General features: G+C 48.2%; 1 protein-coding gene and 1 long non-coding RNA gene across 35 annotated transcripts in view; both read left to right on the forward strand.

The window, feature by feature from the left end:
• Positions 1–7816: 7816 nt before the first annotated feature.
• Positions 7817–13865, forward strand: LOC135973493 (uncharacterized). Its single transcript, XR_010590370.1, has 3 exons — positions 7817–7953; positions 11046–12006; positions 13191–13865. It is a non-coding gene; the product is annotated as an uncharacterized LOC135973493 (long non-coding RNA).
• A 7870-nt stretch (positions 13866–21735) lies between these two features.
• PER2 (period circadian regulator 2) overlaps positions 21736–27918 on the forward strand; it is a 76638-nt gene continuing 70455 nt past the window's right edge. For 7 of the 34 annotated variants that reach the window (XM_042853556.2, XM_042853557.2, XM_065556952.1 and 4 more), the window contains exon 1: positions 21757–21892. The gene's annotated coding sequence lies outside the window, so the exon portion shown is untranslated. Of the gene's footprint in view, positions 22214–25342; positions 25474–27918 lie in introns of all 34 variants that reach the window. The other 27 variants (XM_042853554.2, XM_042853555.2, XM_065556953.1 and 24 more) reach the window with 16 other exon arrangements.

Consider the following 27918-nt stretch of genomic DNA (forward strand, 5'->3'; position numbering starts at 1 on the left):
GAGCTATCCCAGAGTGCTCCATTGTGACTGTTCTGGACAGCACTTTGAATTCCGATGCACTAGCCAAGTACACAGGAAAAGCTCCGGGAACTTTTGAATTTCATTTCCTGTTTGGTCAGCGTGGCAAACTCAGCAGCACAGGTGACCATGTGGCCCCCCCAGAATCATAGAGCGTATAATGTTTCCACGCTCCCCCTATCATCTCTGTCCCTGAGGTTATCGCAGATTAGAAGGTGAAAAAAATACACTCGTGATGTCATGTTTTCTGAGCTCATGCAGTCCTCCCGCATTGATAGGGCACAGCTTAATGCATGGAGGCATTCAGTGGCAGAGGCCAGGAAAGAATTAAGTGAGCATGAAGAGCGGAGACAGGACATGATGCTGAGGCTAATGGGGGAGCAAACGGACATGATGAAGCATCTGGTGGCACTGCAGGAAAGCCAACAACAGCACAGACCCCCGCTGCATTCACTGTATAACCGCCTCCCCTCCTCCCCATGTTCCATAGCCTCCTCACCCAGACGCCCAAGAACGCAGGCGGCTCTGGGCACCCAGCCACTCCACTGCAGAGGATGGCCAAAGCAACGGAAGTCTGTCATTCAAACAATTTGATTTTTAGTGTGACTACAATAAGCAATGTGGCCTTGTCCTTCCCTCCTCCCCCACCTGAGCTACCGTGTCTGTTATCTCATTTTTTTTAATTAATAAAGAGAGAATGCATGGTTTCAAAATAATAGTTACTTTATTTTGAAGGGGGGAGGGTGGTTGGATTACAGGGAATTAAAATCAACAAAGGGGGTGGTTTTGCATCAAGGAGAAACACGCACAACTGTCACACCAAAGCCTGGCCAGTCATGAAACTGGTTTTCAAAGCCTCTCTGATGCGCAGCGTGCCTTGCTGTGCTCTTCTAATTGCCCTGGTGTCTGGCGCAAAACGATTGTCTGCCGTTGCTTTCATGGAGGGAGGGGCGACTGACTAAATGTACCCAAAACCACCCGCAACAATGTTTTTTGTCCTATCAGGCATTGGGAGCTTAACCTAGAATTCCAATGGGCAGCGGAGACTGCGGGAACTGTGGGATAGCTACCCACAGTGCACCACTCCGTAAGTCAATGGTAGGCACGGTAGTGAGGACGTACTCCACCGACTTAATGCGCTTAGTGTGGACATACGCAATCGATGTATAAAATCGACTTTTATAAAATCAACCTAATTTCATAGAGTATGTCTACACTATGTGTGACTTCTGTGATGCCTGAAAAGCTTATTAAAATCCATGTTTTTGTTTTACATCTGTGCCTATCAAGCATATCACTCTCCTGTAATAGCTGGATTCTCTATGGAAACCTGAAGGATGAATGATTTTGTCACAAATACAACAAAACTCAGCTAGTCAAAATATTCATTCATAAAGGGTGCACTCCTATTGAAAACAATATCAAAACTCCTCTTAATTTTAGAAGGAACAGAATTCAGTCCAGAATGAAACAATGCTTCTGATTGCTGCCTGCTTGAACTACCAATGGAAAACTAATTCGGAGAGCAGAACAATACTAAATCAGAAACTGAATCTAAAATGGAGCACTCTGCATCAGAGTCCCCCTTCGTAACTGTAGAAGCAGCTCTTCATGATTTTAAAACCAGGTGCTTTGCCCCCAAAAGTATAAATTGATCTATATTTAGGATTCATAGTAGAAGAAATATCTGTCTGATTTCAGTTATTCCACATCCTATAATAAGGAGGGGGTGTGGGGGTGTCAAAAAAGACTAACCAACATACAACTCACCAACAGTTTATTATTAGTAGAGATTCTATCATTTTAAAAGTGAAAAATGTTGAAGAATTTTGATTGGTGCTTCTGGGGTGGGGGGAGAGGAAACACGAAGGAGAAAAAAATAAGAAATTGGCAAAGTTCCTTTTAAGGGCCTTTCAGTAGCATTCAATCTTTTTCATGCTCACTGTTTTAGACTGTTATGTTGCGGGGATGGGGGAAACCTCATGGAAGCTGGTGGGCATAACAGCCACTCTGCATTCAGGACAAATATATGAAGCTATTAATGTCCCTTATGGCATAAGATTGCTGAAACAATAGGAGCCAGCACTCAAAACACAGGTCACATGAAAAGCTGGTGAGGAACCTGAGGTATGTGGGTAGAGGGGTTTCATTGGGGGCTGGGTGTGTGTGTGTTTGAGAGAGAGAAAAGCACCAAAGAAGTGACTGAGAAGTTAGGAAGCATCAGAGACAGCTAGAGAAGCATTTGTAGTATAACCCTGAGGAAAAAGCTGAGAGAGAGAACTTTGGGGCAGATCACTTCCTGGAAAAGGGCTTTGAACTGTGACCAAAGAAGCTGTCCTTTGATGTTTGATTCCTAGGATATTCAGAGAAACAGGCTTTTGTGTACATTTTTTTATGAATAAACAGGATTGAATCACAGTCATCATCAGTTTCTCCCTCTAAGGAAAACAATACACAATGTCCCTGTAGTGAGTCGGTGTGGCTCCCCTCCTGTCCAGCAGAGGGAGTGCCCTTACAGACACCCAAGTGGGCGGAGCCACCGACGCCTGTTCCCACCCCCCATAAGTCAAGGGGTGGGACAGGAAGTATAAAAGCCAGCCGCCAGAGCTCAGTGAGGCCCCAGCCACCGCAGGGAGCAGACGTGCGGCCGGGAGACCTACGAGGCACGAGGCCCTTGCCCTAACTGGCCGAAGCTGCCCTGCGCCCACTACGAGGAGGAGCCACCAGAGCCCGTCCGCTCCCGTCGTTGCGTGGAGCCCTTGGAACTTCCCCACACCAACCCTGAAGGCGAGACGCCACCCGAGCCCCTCCGTCCCGCTGTTACCCGGAGGAGCCGCCCGAGTGCAATTGGCCGGATTTCCCCGAGGAGCTGCCGGACCTGCCACCAAGCCCCGGCTGAGAGGAACCCATGCTGGTGGATTGGACTGGGCCCGGTACCACGGATGAGGTAGGCCCTGAGGGGGAACCTGGAAGTAGCCCGGGAGTAGCCGACCCCGGTCAGGCAGTAGACACATATGAGCCGATGTCAGTGTGTTTCGGTCAGGACACCCCACTGACCCGCAGCAGCAGTGGCCACTGCTAGGGCCCCGGGCTGGGACGCAGTGGAGTGGGTGGGCCTGCGTTCCCCCCTGCCACCCCACTCACGGGTGGCAGGCTTCCCCCTCACCCAACGCTCAGGTATAGGACCCTGGGCCTACCCTAATTGTTATATTGTTGCTCAGCCCCTGCACCAGAGGGCCTGTGTAGTGAGTTGGTGTGGCTCCCCTCCTGTCCAGGAGGGTCAAGCCCCGGCACGAACCTTCCACAGTCCCTAATATCAGCTAACCACTCAGATCAAAAAAGGTAACAAGCCTTTATACTCCCTGCTCCCACTCTCCACAGTTGACTTTGTGGTCGTGGGTTTTTTGGTGTGGTTACACGCAATATGGGAATATAGAACGCAAACAAAAAATGTAACAATATAACATGTGAGTTTGTTACTTAATCCTGAGTACTGTTCTCCGTCCTCCTCCCTTGGGTTTATTACCTTCATTTACTGTATCACATCTGAATTTAAACCCCAATTCTGCAAACACTGAAGTATGTATATATCTTTACTCATGTGTAGTCCTATTTACTTCATTGGGACTAAACATGAGAGTAAATTGCACACGTGCTTATATATTTGCAGGTATGGTGGGAATCCAAATTATTCTCGCAAGGATTTCTGCTTCTGCATATTAACTTACAAGGAAAAGGATAATGATTTTTTTTTTAAACTGCCAGTCTGATAAGCTCAATCTTTATTCTTTCTGCCCCTTACATCATCACCAGTAATGAAGTCTGTAGCTATTGGCTATTTAGGTGATAATTCATGAGTCAAAATGACTCCAACTTACCCTTTCATAGTTGTATTAGCTCTTTGGTGCTGGCAGGAAACACTTGTTTTAGTCTGTAAATAAACATAGCTTGAAGACACACCGGCATGTTATATTGAGTAAAAAGGTGACACTTCAAGTTTTTCTGACCATAATTATGTAACCCTTCTGCCAGTCAGAGTTGGCAGCAACCAGGGCCAGGTTCAGCATCTAGAGGTTCTTTTTCAACAATACAACACAAACCGGCTCAAGTCCCCACCCAGTGACCTGGGACAATTACACACCACCCCCTGGGCGCCTCTAAGAGGCAATACTTCCCCTCTCGCAAGCACAGAGTCTGAGTGTAGCAAAATAACTTTTAATAAAAGGAGGGAAATAACGCAGCATTAATTTTGGGAAACACCGCAAACAGAGTATATAAACATAAACCATGAGCAAAAGACCCACCACCTTTTTCCCCCCAGGTTCTTAAGTCCAGTAACCCAAAAGTCCTTTTAATATGCCCATACTTCCTCTGCACCCCACTCACAGTTGCTGTCCTTCAACATTGTAGGCCCAGAGTTTAGCTCCCACCCTGGGTAAAGGGGGAGGAGGGTAAGGAGGCACCTTACTCACTCCGCTGCTCAGGTACTCGTTCGCCCCCCACTCTCTGCGGGGCTCTGCTCTGGCACTCTTGGCCAGCCACCCTGCTGGCTGCTCACCTTGCCTCTTTGCCAGCCACACTGCTGGCCGTGCCTCTCCGCCAGTCGCCCTGCTGGCCGCTTGCCATGCCTCTCCTCTAGCTGCCCTTCTGACCATAGCTCTTAGTGATTTCAGCTGTTAGTAGCGGAGCTTCACTGCTGGTACACACTAGGCAGTTTCTTGCATCAGAGACACTGTACCAAATTAGGTCTAATAGATGTAGGTTGACACAACAAGGATAACAATCCTTTATTACTCCTGCCCCAATAATAAGGAGACTGGGGATCCAACACCAGCCACAAATGATCATTTGGGCAAGCAATCCTAGGGTGACCAGACGCCCCGATTTTATCGGGACTGTCCCAATATTTGCTTGTTTGTCCCGCGTCCCGACCAATGTGCGGTCGGGACACTGGACAAACAAGCAATTTTGCCCTCCCGGAAGGGCTCTTGCCCCCGCCCCCACCCCGACTCCGTCCCCTCCACCCCCCATTGGCTCCCTCCCCAAATCCCCGCCCTGGCCCCACCTCTTCCCCATGCATGTGGCACTCCTCCTCCCTTTCAGGCTTGCTGCTGTAATGGCGGGGCAAGCCTGGAGGGAGGGGGTGGTGGCCGGCTTCCAGTTCCTGGAGCTGGTGAGTAGGGGCACTGGGCTGGCAAGGGGGCTGCTCCCCCAGGAGGTAGACGGGGGGGCTCCGGACCCCAGCAACAGCTGGGGAGAGCAGCTCAGGGCCGCACGAGTGGCCATGTAAAGTTTATCAGCTTGGACGGGACCCTGGCCGGCTCCCCGCCCCGCGCCAGCAAGTTGCGCCGGCTGCCACAGGCCAGGTAAGGAGCCGAGTCGCCCTCTCCCCCCTCGTCCTGGCTCCTCAGCTGAGCCTCCCCGTCACGCTCCTGGGGGAGCAGCCCCCTTGCCAGCCCCCCTTGCCTGCCCGGTGCCCGTACTCACAAGCCGCAGGAACTGGAAGTCGGCCACCACCCCCTCCCTCCAGGCTTGCGCCGGCATTCCGGCAGCAAGCCTGGGAGGGAGGAGGAATGCCGCTCAGCTGAGGAGTCATGCCGCTCAGCTGAGGAGTCGCGGGAGAGGGGGACTCAGTTCCTTACCTGGCCTGCAGCAGCTGGCGAGAGATGCTGACACGGGGCAGGGACGCTACCCCCTACAGGGCAGGGCGAGGAGCCGGCCGGGGTCCCTCCCCCTCCCCAGCCGATAAACTTTGTGCCCACTCTCGCGGCCCTGAGTCGCTCTCCCCTGCTGCTGCCGGGGTCCGGAGCCCCGCGCCTCTTGCTCAAGCGGCTCCTTCCCCGTGGGGCGGCGGGACGTGCCGCATGTGCCCTGGGGGGGGGGGGGAGAGGCAGCAGCAACGGCGCGTCCGGCACCTGCAAAACAGCTTTTTTTTTTTTTTTTTTACTTTTTTTTGCTCTGCCCCCCCGCCCCTGCGTGTTCCGATATCCCCCCCCTTCTCCTCACCCCTGCGTCCCGATATTTCCCGTCAATGATCTGGTCACCCTAAGCAATCCCATCATGCTGAGCCCCTAGGCAGGGTGGGTGTGGCCATGTAAATGAGATCAGCTCCTGAAGTCTTTTTCCACATCTCACCACTAGATGTCAGGAGAGAGCTCATTCAGACTCTGCTTACATCCTCCTCCCAGCTGAGAATTTGTTGTCCGGACAAATCACACTCCATATTGTATCAAATTAATTAGTGCCCCCCAAAGGGACTCAGGAAACCCACTATGGCTTCCACAAGCCTGTGAACTAAGTGTATTGGTTCTTCACTAGCCACCCCAGGTGCATCATAAGTTAACCGGCTTACTGGCCTTGTAACCCTGTCCCACCTATTGAGGGTGGGCATTGCAGGGGCAGAGGGCACATCTTCTTGGGCAAGGGATGGTGAAGGTTCCTTGGAGGATCCCTCGGCTACTGGCATAGGCCCCTGCATCTCTGATTCTAATAATGGAAGGCCAAGGCATCCAGGACACCTTCCACCTGTATGTCTCCATTGTCCAATAACCTAAATGTGTCATCACAGGGTGTTCTCACTGGTGGCACGGGTGTGTCAGCAATGGGCCTAAATACTTCCACCATGGGGTTTAGGGCTGAAGAAGTGGCGCTCTCCCTTGGTTCAGCTGATCGAGACCGAAATCTCATCTCCATTCTAGGATACATCATGGTAGTAGTGTCTTCCTTCTCAGACTCACTCTCAGATGTGCTGAGTAGGGGTAGGTTAGCCGCAGGGGGCCCACTGTCTATGTTGGATGGTGGCTTTGGTCTAGCATGTTTGTTCTGCCCAGTTGCCATGTTGTGGTCCACTTCGTAAGGGGCGCCTACCAACTCCCTAACAGGGAGTAAAAGGTTTCTATGTACTGTCTTTATTTGCCCTGGTTCCAATTGGGTTTAATCTTGTAGACCAGCAGACCTCCCAGTTTTTCCACCACCAGGTAAGGTATTGCTTTCCATCTGTCGGCTATCTTGTGTTTGCCAGCAATACCCAAATTTCACAGCAGAACTCTATTCCCTGGCTGTAGCTCCTCCGAACGTACCCTAGCATCATACCAATGCTTCTTATGGTCTGAGTTTTTCTGAGCTGCAGACATAGCTAAGTGATAAGCATCCCGTAGCTTTTCTCTTAGTTGGGATCCATACTGCTGATGAGTCTAATGGCTATCTCCATCCTCTGATATGCCAAAGCACAAGTCTATGGGTAATCTTGGTTCTCGCCCAAACATAAAGAGATATGGGGTAACTCCTGTAGCATCATTCTTTGTAGTGTTGTAGGCATGCACCAAAAATGCAACATGCTGGCTCCAGGTTGCCTTCTGCTCTGGCCATAATGTCCCCAACATATCTAACAGAGTTTGATTAAACCCCTCTGGATAAGGATCACCTTGCAGGTGGTAAGGAGTTGTCCTAGACTTTTTAATTCCTGCTATCCTCAGCACCTCCTTCAAAAGGTGACTCTCAAAGTCCCGCCCCGATCAGAATGTATCTGAGCTGGGAATCCATACACTGAAAAATAGTTTTCCCACAATACTTGAGCGACAGGGCCGGCTTTAGGCCTATTCCACCGATTCCCCTGAATTGGGCCCTGCCCCTAAGAGGGCTGCGCAGCGTCCCTGCCTGAAGCAAAGCTCTGTGGCTCTCCGGGAAGCAGCAGCTGTTGTTGCTAGGCAAGGAGAGACGCTGGCCGGCAGGGAGCTGAGGCAGAGGCAGCCGCGGCTGTTGCAGGTCAGGAGGGGGGGGGGGGGGGGGGGGGGAAAGGCACATGTGCTTTGCAGCCTTCCCCTCCCCTCCCCCCCAGCACTCACCTGGAGGAGACACCGAGGGGGCTTCCGGTCCGGTGGGAGATAGGAATTTCTGCAGTGGACCTCATTCACCTTAGCAGCTGCTGAGGCTTCGGTCAGTGAGTGTTTGACCCTGTGATTCCCCATAGGTTTGTAATATTGGGTTGGTTTTGTGGTTTTCGGTGGTGTTGCTGTTTGAGGGTGAGTTTGTGCCTGCCTGTGTCTGTTTCAAAACTAAACTCGAGATCATGTAAACCAGGAAGAAAGCCCCGAGCCGGTACTTAGTGCTGTGAATTCCAGGTGAGAGAGACAGGGAGGTTTGGAGGAGGAAATCAAATACATCAAGAGGGGAGAATGCGAAAGGTCTGCAACACGGCAGGCTGAGACTTTTATCTCTCCCCCCTCCCCCGAGAGAGGGGAAACTGAGGCACGGAGTGATCTCATTCCCTCCCCAAATTATTTTGCAAAGGAGGGGGACGGGGGCTCCTATCCAAACCAGTTCCCTTCCCATCAACTCTGCTTCCCCTGCTGCAAGACTGCTGTAGGGGCTGAATATTTCCATATAAACTCTGGCTCCTTCATTTGCCCTGCAACAATAAAATAGACCAGCTTTGGGGGTGAGGAATATTCTCCCCCCCAAGCTGTGTGGATATTAAGTTTTTTTTTGAGGGGGGGCACGATAATATTCCGGATCGATCAAACACCCAGCTCAGCTTTCTAGCCATCCAGCATCTCTAGGTCAGGGAAGGAAGGTGCTCTTGGTGCAGAGTGGTCACAAAACAGGGGTGCATTTAGTGAGGGGGGGCCCGGTTGAAATCCCACCCGATGCAGCCACACAGAATCGCTGGCGGCGCTAGGAGAGGCCAGGCGTGGAAGCAGATGGCCCAGGGGTGGGGGGACATTTGCCCTCAGTCCTGGGCTCTGGGATGGACTAGGCTGGGTGGGTGGTGGGTTGAGTCTAGTCTTCCAGCCTGTTGCTCTCGCTGGGGTTTGTGGTTTTCATCTGGCTCCACTGAAAAGATCAAACAAGCCCACTAGAAAAGGGGGGTGAGAGAGGCGGGAAGGGGCTTGTAAGGGGTTAAAGTGACCCATCAATGAAAGAGTAAAACCAGAGTTTGACTGGGTTTCCCCCCAGCCACCACTCCTGCAAACACTGGGCAAGGGGCAGCCCCATCCTCCACCGAGGCTATGGTGAGGGGCAGCAGGGGAGGAAGGAAGCCACATGTGATGGCAGTCCCCTCCTCCCCCCACAGCACCCACCACCCCCTCTCCAGCCCCCAAATTCTGTCCCAGAGCCTGCACCCACCCCTCCGCACTCCCTCCCAGAGCCTGCACCCCTCCACCCATCCTGCACCCCACACCGTGCCCCAGCCCGGAGCCTGCACCCAAACTCTGTCCCACTCAGCCCTGAGCAAAGCTCTCCTAGACTGGCTCCCAGCCCCTCTCCAGGGGTTGCAGCTGTCTGGAAGTGCCTGCCTTCCACACCTTCCTCATTCATTCAACAGGTCAATTGATTACAAAGTGGGGGGAAGATCTTATTCTACTTCTAGCAAAAAGACATTTTTCTTTTACCTTAATTATACTACCTTAGGGGCCAGCTATAACATTACCAAGGTTCAATACAAAGTCATATAAAAGTTATACAAAAATGCATAATGCAGAGATTTATCTACAACTGCACTGATTGTCTACTGTGTGCAGTAATATAGTGACCCCTGGGTCTTTGAATGAGGCTTCATAACTTCGGGGGTGGGGCGAGCGGGTGGGCAAGCGGCAAGCAGTGAGCCAGCAGGGGTTCTAGGGGTGGGCATGGGGGTTTCTGGCAGGGGAGGGAGAAGGTGAAAGGAGGCAAGTGGTGGGTGGGGGACTGACTAGGAGGGACGCAGCAAGCCAGTGGGGGGCTAGGGGGTGAAGAGGGGTGTGATGGTGAGGCCGAGTGGGGAGGGGTCGGGTCCTATTTTACTGCTGTGATCTGATCACCCTATGTGTGCCGTTTCTTCTCCCCCCCCCCCCAAACCTTCCTTTTTGGCCCACAGCTGTTTCAGCAGGGCGGCGCTGGGGAAGCAGGGTTTGTTTCCGTGGGGCGGGAGGTGCTTGGGGGAGGGGGGGGGAGGAGGGCACAATTTTATATTAATAAGGAAATATTTTATAAATTTTAATAAACATTATTGAAGAAAATCAGTTGTACAACTATCAAAATATGAATTATTTTCCTAATATGAAAGTGAAAATCAGCTAATTAATATATGATGCAATGTATGTAATATATAATTTTGTTATTATTTATATAGTCATGGAAAGTAAATAATACATGGAAGAAATGAAAGGGTTCTTTTTAAGTGGCTTTTTTTTTAGTCATCCCTGCTGGGGCCCCGTCAAAACTGTTTGAATTGGGCCCCGCGCTTCCTAAAGCCGGCCCTGTTGAGCAACGGTGGTGGCCCTCTGGTCATGTGTGGGATATTCATAGATTCTAGGACTGGAAGGGAACTCGAGAGGTCATAGAGTCCAGTCCCCTTTTCGTACTGTGTAAAATGGTCAGTCACTACTAAAATGTTCCCGACCTTCCTCTTGTCCACTTCTAAAGACAAGAAGTCAATGCATACCAACTCCAAAGGTTTGCTGCTGGTAATATTCTTCAGATATGCAGCTCTAGTGGGCAGTCTTCCTTTGAACACATCGAGCGCATGTCTCACATTTCCTGTGAACATCTTCAGCCATCTGGGACCAATAGAACCTACTATGAGTAAGTTCCAGGGTCCTCTCCATTCCTAAAATGTCCAAAGTCATAATTCAGGGCCCTCATGGCCAGGGCTCTGTATTCTTTTGGTAGTACTAGTTGCATTTGTTGCTTTTCTAAAGGGTCAGTGGTAATTTGGTGCAGCACTCCCTGAATCAGTCTTAGTTTGTTCCATTCTCTCAATAGTAGTTTACCCTCAGAGGTAAGTGGGATAATCGCAGCTGAGCTTTGCCCCTCCCTTTTGGCAAGTAGTGTATCACGAATTTCAGTATCTTGCAGCTGGGCTTCTTGCCAGTCAGCCGCATTGAGCATCAGCAATGGAGATTGGTCCAACACAATATAGTTCACTGAGGCAGAAAGCACACTTTCAGGGAGCAGGCCCAGAGCTTCTGTAACACACCCATGAAAGCTCTCATGGGCCTCTGGCTCTCAATGACTCACACTGCAAATAGCTCTCACTCTATCCATAGGTATCACAGCAACTTCTGATGCCTGTGGACGCCGGGACAATGCATATGCATCTACGTTACTTCTCCCTGATCAGTACTGAATGCTGAACTCGTAACTAGCCAGGGCGGCCACCCATCTCTGCCCTGTAGCATCCAGCTTAGCACATGTTAACACGTCAGTGGATTGTTGTCTGTCCACACTTGTAACTGAGCACCATACAAGTAGTATCAAAGTTTCTCAGTGATGGACCATTTCAAGGCCAAGAACTTCCACAATGCCTGTTCTCGCCTCTCTGGTCATCAGTTTGAAATGTACTGCCCTGCCCTCAGGTGACCAACCGTCAACACCACCCTTTAAATTCCTTGGGAATTTTGAAAGTCCTTCCTATTTGCTCGGTAATGCATGAAGTGGTCTCAGCGTATCTTTCCAGGTGACCATGGCTGCTCCGCGCACCAGGCGACCCCCCACTTGGAGCAATGCCGAGCTGCAGGACCTCATCAGCATTTGGTGAGAGGAGGCTGTCCAGTCCCAGCTGCACTCTAGCTATAGGAATTATGATACCTACGGACATCACGATGAATGATAGAAAGGGGCCATGACTGGGACACAATGCAGTGCAGGGTCAAAGTGAAGGAGCTACGGAACGCATGCCACAAGGTGCGGGAGGCAAACCGCCACTCCAGTGCTGTGCCCACGGGCTGCCAGTTCTACAAAAAGCTGGACGCAATACTCGGTGGTGACCCACCTCCACTGCGAAGAGCCCCGTGGATACTTTGGGGGCTCGCATACCAGTCGAGATTGGACCGAGCCAGGAGGAGGAAATCTTGGACGAGGATGTGGATGAGGAGTGGGACCCAGAGGCAGAGGAAGACTCGGTGTTCAAAGATGCATGCAGCCAGGAGCTCTTCTCTACCCCAGAGGTGGCTAGCCAGTTACAGTGGTCGGAGCTTAGCAAAGCGGTAACAGGCGAGGAGGCCCCTGGTAAGTGGCTTTGATGTTGGGAATCGCAGAAGCGAGCTGTTGGGGGAAGAAGGGCTGCAGAAGGCCGGCTAGTTTTCTGTGTGCTGAGCATAGGCGCGGACTCCGTGGGTGCTCTGGGGTTGAAGCACCCACAGGGAAAAATCAGTAGGTGCTCTGCACCCACCGGCAGCCAAGCTCCCCTCACTCCCCCGCCCCACCTCCTCCTCCCCTTAGCACGCCGCGTCCCCACTCCTCCGCCTACCTCCCAGCGCTTCCCCCCCCGGCCACCGCCAAACAGCTGTTTGCCAGCATTAGCACACTCCAGGAGGGAGGGAGAGGAGCGGGAACGTGGCGTGCTCAGGGGAGGAGGCAAGGCCAGGGCAGGGATTTGGGGTAGGGGTTGGAATAGGGGCAGGGAGGGGGCGGAGTTGGGGCAGGGACTTTGGGGAAGGGGTGTGGCAGGGGCAGGGCCTCATGGAAGGGGTGGAGTGGGGGCGGTGCCAGGGGCAGAGCAGGGTCGAGCACCCATGGGAAAGAGGGGAAGTCAGCACCTATGGTGCTGAGCTTGCGGGAAAGGATTTGCGGAAGGCAGGCTTGTGTCTGTGAGATGTGCGTACTGCCACATGCCTAGTCGGAGCGGCGGAACAAGGTGTTGATGGACTCCCTCACTGCATGTGAATCTGCCTCAGAGATCTCCACAAAACTCTCGAAGATACTGGGCAATCCACAGTCGCAGGTTCTTTGGTAGAGCTGCTTTGTTTCTTGCCCCATTAAGGGCACCACTCTGCCATCACTGGGGGTGACCATAGCTGCACACAGGCGAGCCATGTAAGGGCCAGGGCGGAAGCTGCAGTCTTGGAGAAGACCCTCCCTTGATTCCCTGCTCACCTCCACAGCGAGATATCTTCCATAATGAACACAGCTTGTGGAAAATGTGGGGACGGTAATGATTTTAATGCCCCCCCTCCCCCGTACAGTGCTGTCTCTCCCCAAGAGCCATGTGCCCGGGGTACTGGAACACTGAATTCCCATGCCCCTGTGGCTACTCACCATTTTGGGGGTCTTGTAGATCATCTGTGCTTGCCTGGGGTCGGCCAGTTAGTGACAGGTATGTGAATAGTGGTTGTGTTTTAAAACACTGATACAGTGGTCTCTGTGTTGCAAACAATAGTGATTCTAGAAAATGTTGCATTTTGGCTTCACAGATATGGCCTTGGGAGCCCAGCCTCCCTCTTTGTTATCGCCGGCTGAATGGCTGCACAGGATTAGAAAGCAGTCACAAAAAAGTAGAGGACCTTCTGCGTGATGTCATGCTGCACTCTGTGGCAGAAAAACAAGAATTGAAGGAGTGGCAGGACAGCGAGAAGAGGGAATGAAAGGAGAATGCGGCGCACCAGAACGAAGCCACGGAGCAGCTCTTAAACGTTATGGAGCGCCAAGCGGACATACTCCAGGTGCTCCTAGTACTGGAAACTAAGCACCTCTGCATCTGCCTTCCCCTGCAGCCGCTGTCGCAAAACTCTTTCCCATGCGGCCTCCAGACACCGCCAACACACTTTTGTCAACATACTTGCTCCAGTCAGTACCCGCTGCATTCCACACCTGCCCCATCACAGTCCAGCCCTGTGGACTCCCAGTACTCACTGCACTCAACACCTGTTCCTCTGCGATTTAGCCCTGCTGAAGTACAGTACCCACTGCACTATACTCCAATGGACAAGGTTGCATATGATACCTGGACATACACAAACCTTTAACCATTCCGGGACCCCACCTCCTCCTGGGGCTCTCCCTTCCACTATCCCACACAGTGCTGATGTGGTTTTTTGTTTGCGTCTCTCCTCCTGTTGTTGTTTTTTATTAAAAGAATTATTTTGGTTTGAAAGCAATCTTTATTCCATTAACTGAAAGCAAAAATAGCCTTGCAAAGCAATAGGCAATTTTCTTAAACCTTCACAGTGCATCGTCCGTACAAATCACAATCACCTTCTAGCATTACAAACACTGCACTCTCAAGCATAGCAACAAATATTAGTGGCTTTCAGCTTCAAATTGCTGCCTCAAGTCATCCCTGATCCTTATAGCCCCATCGTGCACCCCTCTAATAGCCCAGGTCTCTGGCTGTTCAAATTCAGCCTCCAGGTGCTGAGACTCAATGGTTCAGCACTTCCCTTCACAAATATTATGGTGCGTACAGCACACAGCTATAAGCATAGGAATATTGTCATCGGCCAGGTCCAGTCTCCCATATAGGCAGTGCCAGAAGGCCTTTAAACGGCCAAAAGCATACTCATTCTGCACTTGCTTAGCCTGTTGTTGAACCGCTCCTTGCTGCTGTCAGGGTTCCCCATCTATGGCTTCAGAAGCCACAGCATTAAGGGGAGGCAGGGTCTCCCAGGATCACAGTGGGCATTTCAACTTCCCCTATGGTGGTGATCTGGTCTGGGAAGAAAGTCCCTGCTTGCAGTTTCCTGAACAGGCCAGTGTTCTAAAAGATGAGTGTGTCATGCACCTTTCCGGACCAGCCTGCGTTAATGTCCATGAAACGCCCATGGTGATCCACAAGTGCCTGGAGAACCATCGAGAAATACCCCTTCTGATTAATGTACTCTGTGGCTAGGTGGTCTGGTGCCAGAATTGGAATATGCATGCCATCCATCACTCCTCCGCAGTCAGGGAAGCCCATTTGTGCAAAACCATCCACATAGTCACGCACGTTGCCCAGAGTCACGGTCTTTTGCAGCAGGATGTGATTAATGGCCCTGCACACTGCCGTCAACATGAGTCCAGTGATTGGCTTTCCCACTCGGAACTGGTTAGCGACCGATCAGTAGCTGTCTGGAGTAGCCAGTTTCCACAGAGCAATCGCCACACCCTTCTTCAACAACAGGGCAGCTCTCATTCTCGTGTCCTTGCGCCGCAGGGCTGGGGCGAGCTCATCTTACAGTCCCGTGAATGTGGCTTTCCTCATCCGAAAGTTCTGCAGCCACTGCTCGTCATCCCAGATATGCATGACGATGTGATCCCACCACTCACTGCTTGTTTCCTAAGCCCAAATGAGGCGTTCCACTGTGGTCAGCACCTTTGTGAATTCCACAAGCAATCTCATGTCGTAGATACTACATGTGGCGATATCAATGTTGGACACCTCTTGCCTTTGTAGTTTAAGGAATAACTCCACTGTCACTCATGACGTGTTAGTCAGAGCGAGCAGCATATTTGTGAACAGTGCAGGATCCATTCCTGCCAACCGAAGATGCAGAGCGCGCACTACACAAATCGTTGAAAGATGGTGCCAAATGCGGACAGAAGCACAGGGATTTCTGGGATGCCAAGCAATTCATCACAAGGCATTGGGACAGGACCCAGGATGCCCCGCGACTCCCTCCACTTTCCCACAACACTTAGCGGCAAAAGAGGAAGAGATGCTCTGTGGGATAGTTGCAAGTGTGAACATGCTATTGCGCAGGCAGCTGACAGTGTGAACACACAACAGCGGTTTCCCTTCAGTGCTCTAAGTGGCAATATAACTGCCAGTGAAGAAACACTGCCAGTGTAGACATACACTAATAAGAAGGGTAACTGAAAGCCCTTGTTCTGTGTACTCAGGTTAAATAAAAGCTTAGTGATTTTCAAAGCCCAGAGGGCAGAGGTGTTCAGTGGGGTTGTGAAGAGATATGCAGGGCCCTGAAAATAGAGGAAGAGCAGCCAGGATCACTCTATGCTCACAGTCAAATGTCCCAAGAGAAAGCTTTGGGGAGTAACAGGCCTGTTCTAGAGTTGTAGCTGTGTTAGTCTGTATCAGCAAAAACAACAAGGAGTCCTTGTGGCACCTTAGAGACTAACACATTTATTTGGTTCTAGCCCACGAAAGCTTATGCCCAAATACATGTGTTAGTCTCTAAGGTGTCACAAGGACTCCTCGTTGTTTAGGCCTGTTCTAGACACCCAGAGACGCCAATGTTGAAGAAAGTGTGTAGTCAGGAAGGGGCAGGTTGTGACACATAGTGATGCGTGCCAGATCAGAACATAGGCTCCGAACCTGCAATGCATGCTGGTGGACTGCTGTGCCCAGATGGAGGTCCACTAACTTTAGTGAAAAGAAGAACAGGAGTACTTGTGGCACCTTAGAGACTAACAAATTTATTAGAGCATAAGCTTTCGTGGACTACAGCCCACTTCTTCGGATGCATATAGAATGGAACATATATTGAGGAGATATATATACACACATACAGAGAGCATAAATAGGTGGGAGTTGTCTTACCAACTCTGAGAGGCCAATTAATTAAGAGAAAAAAAAAAAAAACTTTTGAAGTGATAATCAAGCTAGCCCAATACGGCTGTTACTCTGAAACCTAACTTTAGTGAGATTTTGTGGGCACAGGGGTCTGCCTTTCAGGACTGGGGGGCCCTAGATAAAACTTCAAGCAGGATGCGATACAGAATTTTGACAAGTCTTATGAGAGGAAAACTGGGATGGTGTAAATGTGTGATAATTAAATAGTAAATTTCACAAAGTGGAAAACTTTGAGATGAACATATGCCAAACACACACTAAAAATGAGAGGTTGATTTTTGGCCTCAAGAGTAACTTGTTCTGGTGCCAATAATAAACTAGCTCCTGATTTTAAAGGGGCAGAACTCTTTAAGATTCTCATAGTAATGTTAACTCAACCACATTGCACACATACAGTATTTCTCTTTTTTCTTTTATTTATCAAAAGGTGTAAGAAACACCATGTAAAACAATACCCTGCTTTTAACCTTAAAATATAGAAAAGACAGAGCAGTAAACAAAATTATCTGTTTATTGGCTGGGTTCTTTTAAAGTTACGCCTTGATCCTGCAAATAGTTACACTGTCTTAATTTCATTTACATAAGTAGCCCCCATCTGGACTAGTATACATTAAGTACACAGTACTTGGATACTATGGTGGCAGGCAGTATATAAAACTGTGAGATGTGCAAAAGTGCTAGCAAGATTGAAGCCTAAAAGTTAAATATTTCTCTAACACAGTGGTCCACAACCTTTTTGTGGCCAGTAGCACATTCATTTTTTTTCAGAAGAGTGTGGTGGGCACCAACAATTTTTCAAGGCTTATTTTGTATTTGTACATTAAATAATATGAAAAACATCATATTTAATATTTCATAATATATGAATCCATAAGATAAAAAGGTAATTTTACAAATAAAAAGGTATTAATTAAATTATTCGGCAATTACTTTCACCTTACCATGTGAATTTGCTCTTTTTTTATCTACCTGTAAGAAAAATTAAGTTTTTACAAAATAAATATCAAACAGTTTTCATCTTATTTATTTAAAAAAAAGTAAAACTTTGTTGAACTGCTGGTCCAAATATATTTATTATTCTTACTTTAACATAGATAGCCAGTTATGGTTAATTAAAATATTCTTTGTATTGTTACTTGTATCTGGATTTCAATAAACAAACAAACAAACATGAAAAAAAGTTAAACACAAGTTAATCATACGCGCTCATCAGCACTTAATGGAAAATAGGTATCATTAATTCATGTGGTTTTTCTAATAAAAAGTCAGTGTGATTTTTGGCACTGCATTTCTTCAGCCAATTTTTCGTAGTTGGGAGAGTAGGATGATATTCCCGTTCGTAAGCAATCGTCAAGATTGGCATCTGTAAGCCGAGATCTGTATTTTGATTTTATGATGTTCACTGTTGAAAACAGAACTTCGCATAGATAAGTGGAACCGAAATAAGATTTTATTTTGTATGCTACATTTTTTAAGGCAGGAAACTTCTTTTGGTCAACCAGATTCCAAAAATTTTCATCTATTGCACAGGATTTTAAAACAATATCATTTTGAAGGTCCAAAATCTCCAGTTCCACATCTTCTGTTCTTACTTGAATGAGACTCGCAATTGATGTGGACATTTCTGTTACCTCTATTTGGCAAGTAAAAGGATTCACAAGAAAGGCAACTACAGGCTCAATGATGGTGAACTGTTGAAATCTCTTATCAAATTGTTCCAGAAGTGTTTGAATATGGATAACAAATGGTGATGGGTTAAAATCACGGTCACATACCATTTTATTCATACTTGGGAAATGTATGAGACTTCGTCTTCAGATGTGACATCTACAAGATCAGTTTTGCTTTGAATGATTTTACAGAACCTATCATTTGAGACACGTGTTTTCCCTGGAGCTCAAGATTTAAAATGTTCAATTTGCCAGTGATGTTGGCAAGAAAAGCCAAGTCCATTAACCAGCTGGAGTCTTCTAGTTGCTCGAAGTTCTGATTTGTGGACTTTCAGAAATTCTTTGATTCAATTAGGCTTAAAAAACGTGCAAGAACTTTATCTTTGCTCAACCATCGTACTTCTGTGTGCAAGATAAGATCAGAATGTTTATCATCAACATCTTCCAACAGGGCCTTAAAAAGTCGGTGTTGCAAAGGTTTAGCTCGAATAGAGTTAATTATTTTAATAACGACATTCATGTCGTGTTGAAAAGAAAGAACTTTGACGCACAAAGCTTCTTGGTGGATAATGCAATGATAAGACAAAGTTTGGAAAGGATTCATTCTTCTTACAGAGTGCAATGAATCCATTGGCACTGCCCATCATTGCTGGTGCCCCATCAGTGGTGATCGCAGACGGCTTGTGTAGTGGCATACTAATTGATGTTGCATATGATTTGAATAAATTATAGATGTCCTCACCCTTTGTTCACCCTTTCATAGGCAATACTTTTAGTAACTCTTCTTTTACGGTGAAGTCACTAAATACTATCCTCACCATAACTGCCAACTGCGCTGTATCTGATCTATCTGTCAACTCATCGAATTGCAGTAAAAACCAGTCACATATTTCTAAGTCATCCTTTAGCTGAGTTTGCATGTCGCTTGAAATTGCATGTATCTTCCTCATAACTGTGTTTTCCGATAACTGCAAGTCTTGTATTGCCGACAAAATCTCACCCTTGTTAGAAAATCCTTGAAACAGGGAATCAGCACCAGTCAAAAATGCTTCCTTCAACAATTCACCATCTTGAAAGGGTTTTCTTCTTCTTTGCGAGCAGATGAGCAATTTTAAAGGAAGCAATAGTAGCACCTTTAGACTTTACCACTTGTCTAGTGAAAACAGATTGTTGGGCAGATAGAAGAAAATTAATCAATTCAAATCAAAGCTTTCTCAACTCAGATTTAAGTGGATGGCTAATGTCAAAAGAGCCGTGATTACTTTGGAAATGGCATTTGACATTATGTTTTTTCGGCACTGCGACAGCACCCCCGCACAATAAGCAACTACATTTCCCTTTATTTTCAATAAACAATAGGATTCTTCCCACTCTGCGTTGAAATAATACGTACATTGTCTTTTATTTGAACCATTCATTTTGGAGCAAAATGTTAAAAAAATAATAAATTGCAAAGCACAAGAAAACAGCAGTATCAGTGCAGGAAGAATACTCACATACAGGGCTGGCTCCAGGCACCAGTGAAGCAAGCATGTGCCTGGGGCAGCACATGCTACGGGGCAGCATTCCGTCCATTCTGCAGAGTCAGAGCTTTTTTTTTTTTTTTTTTTGGCGGCAGTGCAGAGAGTAGCCAGAGAGAAGCCGTGAGGACAGAGAACACCGGCGCCTGCTGGGGACAGAGAACTGACCGGTGCCCGCAGCCTGCAGCCCCGGAGAAGCCAGAGAGAAGCTGCGGTCCCGCGCCTGCCAGGGCCCCGGCGTTCTCTGTCCCCGGCAGGCGTGGGGCCTCGGCTTCTTCCCCCTGCTGGGTACTAGGCGGGTGCACATAAATGCCCCGGCGGGCGCCATGGCACCTGCGGGCACCATGTTGGGGACCACTGCTCTAACAGTTTAGTCCTGCTGTACTTAGCAACCATTTTATTTGGTGTGTTTCTAGCAAGACAGGGGCTAATATGGTGGCTGGTTGTTTCTTTGGCTGTGAACAAGAATAATTGATTATGTCAGCAGGGATGTGCACTACTGTAGGAGTAATAGACCTGGTAGCCTCTTAATTAATACCAGTGTTATCAGGAGTAACTTGCTGTACTGCTACAAACTGCTATAACCACTGGAAAACTGGGATGAAAGAAGAATACAACCCAGTTTTCATTAGCACACTGCTGTGAGAAAACAGTAGAGGAACTCCCATATTTGGAGATGGCAAATGGTTTTTCCACTTTGGTTTTAAACAACCCAATAAGAAAAGTAGTTCACTTAAAAGTGTAGGGAAAAGTGGGGAGGAGAAGGGGACAGGGAATAGAACCTGGACAATACACTTCTACCTCAATATAACACTGTCCTCGGGAGCCAAAAAAATCTTACCTCGTTATAGGTGAAACCGTGTTATGTTGAACTTGCTTTGATCCACCGGAGTGCGCAGCCCCGCCCCGCCCCGCCGCCCTGCTTTACCGCGTTATATCCGAATTTGTGTTATATCGGGTCGCGTTATATCAAGGTAGTGGTGTATTCTCATTTGTTTCTTTCAGGACCCCCCCCCCCCAAAAAAAAACAACAACAAAAAAACAAACCAACCTGGACAGCATCCCTTTTAAAATTAGCTGGGAGCAAGTGGCACTGGTGAGGCACCAGGTGGAGTACTGTCTATAGTTTTGGATGCCAGACTTTAAGAAAGATATGGACAAATTAGAGAAAGTCCAGAGGAGGGTAACAAAAATGAAAAAAGGTTTAGAAAATCTGACCTATGAGGAAAATTAAAAAAAAAACCTAGACATATTTCATCATGCGAAAAGACGGGGGGGGGGGGGGGGGGGGGACAGACCTGATAATAGTCTTCAAATATCTTAACAGCTGTTATAAAGAAACTGGCACTCAATTGTTCTCCATGTCCAGGAAGGGTAGGACTAGAAGTAATTAGGGTAAACAAAGAAGATTTAGGTTAGATATTTCTAACTATAAGGGTAGTTAAGCAGTGGAATTGGTTTCCAAGGTAAACTGTAGAATCACTGTCATTAGAGGATTTTAAGATCAGGTTGGAAAACCCTTGTCAGGGATCATCTAGGATGGTGTACCTGATCCCACCTCACTGCAGGGGGCTGGACTAGATGACCTCTCCAGGTCCCTTCCAGGTCTACATTTCTATGATTTAAAGGTCTCAACTAGGATGGGGCTAGGCCTAGTACAAGCTGGGAAAGGGCAGCCTCAAGGTAAGCGAACATGCACGTGCTACCCCACGGTAGGAACAGCGGACTGACCAGGTCAACCCTGGGGGGGGGGGGGGCGAAGAGGGCTGGTCACCTCCTGGTTTACTTCAAGATAAAGAGTCCGACATACATTAAAATGTCGAGTCTACGCTGAGTTTTTTCCTGGGGATCACTCATGCCAGCCCAAAGTAAAACCCATCCTGATCCAGGGCCGCCCAGAGGATTCAGGGGGCCTAGGGGAAAGCAATTTCGGGGGCCCCTTCCATAAAAAAAAGTTACAATACTATAGAATTTTTTCATTTCAAGGTCCCAGAAGCAAAGACAAGGTTTTCATCTGGAGGCCAAAAGACCAAAAACATCAAGACACTTGATCACGGCCTTGGATAGATCAAGAGACTACCTACACCTGACCAGAGCTCCTATTCTCGTGGGGACCCCTGGGGGGCCCGGGGCAAATTGCCCCATTTCCCCCCCCTGTCCTGAGCGGTGCCCACCACTGAGGCAGCCGTTGGGATGGGGGCAGCAGCCGTTTGCCCCGCCCCTCAGGGCTGCCCATGCAGAGCCCCGCCCCTTGTGACGCACGCATTGATTCCGTCCCGTCTGCCCTCGGCACTCGTTGACGTCAGCCACAGTTTGAGGTAGAGCGAAGTCTCGCTGCGCTTCTAGCCGTGATGCAATCGCTGTCCTAGTTAGCCGTTGCGGACGGCTGGTAGTAGCCTGCCGAGCCCAGTGGTGGGGTGAGTAGTTTTTGGCCTGCGGCAGACAGTCGCTCCGGAATGAGGGGGGGTTGTTGCCCCGAAAACGGCCGTGGCGGCTTCTGGAAACATGGTGTCACACGTGAGGCTTATGTAAAATGAACGATGTCTGCCGGAGCCAATGGGATGGCGGGTGGCCCCTGCCGCTTGCAGAGGCGGCGCCTCCCGGGCCAATGGGCGGCGCGGGGCGGTGTCTCAGTCACGTTGCTGAGTGTATGAAGTTGGTGCTGCGCTGGGTGAGCGGGGTTGTGAGGAGCCGGGGCGCCTGGTGAGTGAGGGACGGCGGGTCCCCCTTCCCGTTAGGTAACCGTGCCCGCCGCGCGGGCGGCTGTGCCCGGGGACTAGGGGGAATATCCCGTTCCCTGCGCCTGAGGGGGGCGGGGCGAGTGCGGGCGGGCGGGTCTGTCGGGGGTGCGGTACGGACTTGGGGGGCGGCTGCACCCCGGCCCCGAGCGCAGGGAGCCCCCTGCTCCGTTTGAGGGTGGGTGGGCGAGGGGAGTCGGGGCGAGCGGATTGCGGTTTGGGGGCTGGGCGAGGGCGGTTATGGGATTGGGAACAAGCGGATCGGGGGTGCTGGGGGCTGGGTGGGTTATGGGGGCTGGGCTGGGTGAATGAGAGGAGCGGGGGATGGGCGCTGCTTGAGGGGAGAGTGGGCAGGTGTGTTTGCAGTGGGAGGATGTATGCTAGTGTGCGCGTAAGGGGGTGTGCGTTGTCTGTACAGAGGGGTGTGTACTGAATGTTCCTATTTCCCTGTGACGTATGGCTCTTATCTAGTTCCTCTCCCATGGTAAGTGGAAAGTAATGGTACTGGCACTGCAATGAGGCGAAGGCTAGGTATACACTACTTGGGGGGGGCGTCTACCTAAGATACGCAATTTCAGCTACGTGAATAGCGTAGCTGAAGTTGCGTATTTTAGGTCGACTTAGTTGGCTGTGAGGACGGCGGCGAGTCGACCGCTGCCACTCCGCCGTAGACTCCGCTTCCGCCTCTTGCCGCGGTGGATTTCCGGAGTCGACAGCAGAGCGATCAGGGATCGATTTTTATCGCGTCTTCACTAGATGCGATAAGTCGATCCCCAATAGATCGATTGCTACCCGCCGATCCTCCCTGCGCTGTGAGAGGTGAGCTCCCAGCTAGGCTGTGGCACTGCAGGTGGTTCTAATCCTTCCAGTCTGGCATTAGGAGGCAAGATGATGGGACAGAGTAATTGTTTAATCACATTTAGGGCTTCACTTGCACTTAAACTGATGGTAAATCTGACCTTAAAATCTAGTTGTTGCTGACTTTCTTTGTAACTCTGCTGAGTCCTGTTAAGTGTGTTATACTGGATTCTACTTTTCTGGTAGGAGTATTGTACAATATTGTAGCTGAGTTGTATGTTGTAGGTGTCGTGCATATATGTTAATGATCATAGAATGCTTTTAAACATGCGTAAAACTAGATAAGTGATAAAAATCAATTCAGAATGCAAATTCTAAAGTCAGATAGAATTTAACTTGCGTGCTGTTAAATCTTCAGTGTATGCATGCAAATCTCTACTTGTTAAAATGTGAAGATAAAAGATTGTACTGGCTAGCTGAATCGCTACTACAGAATTAAATAAACCATAAATGAGGCAAGCAAGATGCTTTGTCTTGTGTTGCTTTCTATGCATGTTAGCAAACTGTCTCAAAGCTATAAGCTGTTATTACTTACCTTACATGCACGTAAACTGTCTTTGTAAAACCATTCTAACTGCCAAGCTCCGCTTAATGTAACTATATGGACGAAACTTATTAATTTCTTTTAATAACATTTAATAATTGGCTATTAGTAATACACTGAATAAATTATCATTTGAGAGAATTTAGCTACAATGTGTTCCTGCCAACAACAGGATCTCTAAAAGATGGCTTTATGGCAGTGGTTTTCAAAAAAATTTTCTGGGGACCCAGTTGAAGAAAATTGTTGATGTCCACTACACAACGGAGCTGGGGATGAGAAGTTTGGGGTGTAGGAGGAGCTCAGGACTGGGGCAGAGGGTTGGGGTGCAGGGGTGAGGGCTGTGGGGTGGAGCCAGTAATGAGGGGTTCAGGGAGTCGGAGGGGGCTCTGGGCTGAGGCAGGAGGGGGGTCAGGGTTCTGGGCTGGGGGTGCAGGCTGTGAAATGGGGCTGGGGATGAGAGGTTTGGGGTTCAGGAGGGGCTCTGGGTTTAGGGGGGCTCACGGCTGGGGCAGGGGGTTGCGGTGTGGACTTACTTCCGGTGGCTCCCGGGGTGCTGCGGGGGTATGAAGGCACACTTCCCTCCTGTCTTGGTACTGCGGACCGCGCTGCACCCCGGAAGTGGACAGCAGCAGGTTGGCTCCTAGGTGGAGGCGTGTGACTCTTGCCGCTCTTCTCCCCCTGCCTGCCAGTTTGGAGCCAGTGCTCAGGGCAGGGGCAGCGCGCGGAGCCCCGTGGCTCCCTTTTCTAGAGGCCGGACCCACTGCTGGCCGCTTCCGGGGCGCAGCGTGCTGTCGAAACAGGTAGACACTAGCCTGCCTTAGTTGGCCAGAACCGCCGAAGGAACTTTTAACGTCCCGGTCGGTGGTGGTGACCAGAGCGACCCAGTGCCTGACATGTTGCGACCAACTACTGGATCGCAACCTGAAGTTTGAAAAACTCTGCTTTATGGTGTATTCTAACTTGGAAACCAAAGCAGATTATTTGAGACTTTATTAACTGTTTTCAGTTGAGAGACTAGATTATCAGGATTTTAAAGGACTATATTTTTTAATTGTCTTAAGACCTGTGCTATAAAAGTGACTTTCTAAAATAGATATGTAAAGGTCTAAGCTCCACAACCTTACATATTTAATAGCTTGATTATTTTTCATTAAAAATAATACAAATTTACACTATACTAATATTGTTATTGTTTAGTAGATTACATAGGAAAATAGAAAATATATTTTTAATACTTTCTCTGTTATCTGTGTGGGCCTTTCATATAGCAACTTAAGGAAAGAACATAAAGAAAAACCATACCAATGATTCTAAAATTAAATTTGGCATGGAATCAGGAGTAGTACCTGAGGCTGTTAAATACATTTTTAAAAACTGACAAGATTTCAAGTTTTCAAGGTTCCTTTAGCCATCGAGACTGTTTACATATGACATACCTGTTTAGGTAACATTTCTCAGTACTACTAGTATCTCTGGGAATTGGCTTCTGTCTCTCAGGGATGATGAAAATAAATCCAGAAGATGCTAATATGATAGTGGTTGCCATCTGAGCATTTACTGACATATCCAAATCCTTACTATCTATATGTGTAGCAGCCGTACTAAGGCTTAATACATGGCATAAGTGTCAAACTAACGTCCTGTTCCTGCAAAGACTTACCCATGTGCTAAATTTTAGGCACTCAGGCCCTGATGTTGCACCATTACAGATTTTTTTTTTTTTTCAGCCTGGCTATGGAATATGGCAGGCATGGCCAAACCATGGCTCGTGAGCCACATCAGCTCTTTTACAGTTAAAGTGTGGCTCGTGGGGCTCCCTCTACTGCCGCCTCCATTCTCTGCCTACCAGACTGCAGGGGTGAGAAGTTTGGGGGATTCTGCCCTGCATTGGGGTGGTGAGGTTAGGGCTTCCGCCAGAGATGACTGGTGCCTGTTGATTGGGGGGGGGGGGGGAGGGAGGCACACAATTTAAAGGTTTGTCTCCCCCCCCCCCTCCCCATCTTGAGTCATGCCCCCCTAGGCACACCCTCCCTCTTACCCTCAGCGGCCCCTCCCTGCAATTCCCAGAGTTTAGTTAGTTTCACCTGGGGAAGCATCAGCAAAAGCAGTGGCTCTCCCTGCAGCTTCCACCTCTTTGCCGCTTCCTCTCCCCATAGCCGCACTTACCAGTTTGCTGGATCCAGCAGCTGCCTTGCAGGGAGGGGGCCTGGTGGCACCATGTGACTGAGTGGGGCCAACAAACACTGGCAAAAATCTGGGGGTCATGTGATCCCCACGTGTTTCTCCCCTCCACCCCCACATAAGTCACCTCTGGCTTCTGCCCAGCAGGGAGGGGGGAGCTCAGGGCTTCAGCCCACAGGGTGCACCTGCCAGGGCTCAGGACTTCAGCAGGAGTGGGGCTGAAGCCCTGAGTCCCTGGAGGCACTCCCTGTAGGGCTGACGATGGTTGTATGTGGCTCAGAGGGTCAGTAAATTTGGCCGTCCCTGGAATATGGCTAACAGCCTGTCTGCCTTATGGTGTGTTGTGGCAAAGGGCTTGGTTACAGATGGATTTGTAGTGTAGGTGAACCTCACAGGAAAATTATGTACTAGTTTCAAAGAGAAGGCTTGAGTCTTCTACCGCTACTAGTATATCTTTTTATTTTTTTTTAACCACCATTGTGTTGTAATGACATATGTCAAGTGACCTTGAGCCACTAACACATTTACAGTAGTTGAAGCACTTTGAGTGGATTACCATTGTTTAAAAAAATTCCTATGCTTATAACTGTGCAAGCAGCGTATATTAAAGATAATTTTGTAAGTGCTAAAGAGCTAGGTATTTATGATCTTTTCTTTTTAAACATACGTACCATTCAGTATGATTCCTCCTGTTTATGAATAGCTGCTTTCTCTGCTGAAATCTGTAAACTAATTTTTCATCACTCTATATTTATTTATTTATTTGGGTTATTCAGGCCACTTTATTGTTTTCTCTATAGATCTAGAATTATTTTTATCTGCAAGAAAATAAAGGCTGAAGTTAATGAGAAACATCAGAATACCACACAAATACTGCAGTACAGTGTTTTAAAAAGAATACATAAATAAAAATCTAGAGATGTTAGTGGTGCAGGACTGAACACCACTGCAGGTTACAGTAACATTTGGAAACTGAGTATTTTTGACTATGTTCGCTATTTATTTGGATGGAAACATTTGTCTTAAACTCTTGAAAGGAAAAATTGTCATCAATATTGAATTAAGAATTTCTGTTGTGAAATTCAATGTATTCTATGACATTAGGCGCTTTTATTTGAGGTGTGGGTCAGGGTTTTGCAGGCTATGAGGTAGGGAAACTTTGGTTTTGTAGACTGCATTCCTTTGTGTAGAAAACTATTGTTTTTGTTATTGCTGTTTCTTAGTGGGATTATATCTTTATCTCTGGAATGGTGTCTAGTTGAAATCAAAATAAATATAATCAGTGAACTACTTGATCTGGGAGAGGTTAGTTCCAGCCTGAAAAACTATCCTTGTCCCCTTTGTATTGCCGCAAGAATAAGTTCTACGGGGAGAGAGTATATTTTATGGTGTTAGTGCATCTCCTAGCACAATGCCTCTTATCTGTAAATCCTCACTGGGCTTTTTGGGTGGTACTAATAAAACTACGTGAATTTTTAGGAGAAACTAGTTTCGGACCTAGTCCGGGAACCTCATCTTTTTTTATATTGATAAGTTTTCCTCTGCATGAGATGGTATCCTATTAAGTAGACTGAGAATTTGGTATTTGAGTTCCTGGCTAAATACAAATAGACAAGAAGCGGGGAGCATAAATGCTGAGAATATGAGCTGGCTTTTTTCTCTGGTTTCTGATGTCCAGGAAAAATGTTAATCCTTGATAGCCTAGGCTGACACAGAGTTGAAAAGAAATTACATTTGTTATTTTCCTTATTCCTTAAATAATCTTTTAGCAGTGTAAAGGGGGTTTTGTGCTTTTGTAAAGCTCCTTTTGTCTATTAGTAATTCATCTGAATTGACAGTAGTTTCACTGTACTCCTAATTGGCCATTTTAAAAGGGAACAGCATGTTCCATTTAATGCGTTGTGTAATACTGGGCAAAGCTTCTTTACCCGGAAATGCTTGGTTACCTAGCAATTATGATACATAACAGCTGTTTTATTACTATGTATTAAAGTTTTGTGCCTACAAGTTTTATGAATCCATTCTGAGGCCTGGTCCCCACTAAGCCCCCACTTCGGACTAAGGTACGCAAATTCAGCTATGTTAATAACGTAGCTGAATTCGAAGTACCTTGGTCCGAACT

This window comes from Chrysemys picta, chromosome 9 (assembly GCF_011386835.1).
Source record: "Chrysemys picta bellii isolate R12L10 chromosome 9, ASM1138683v2, whole genome shotgun sequence".
Lineage (NCBI taxonomy): Eukaryota > Metazoa > Chordata > Testudines > Emydidae > Chrysemys > Chrysemys picta.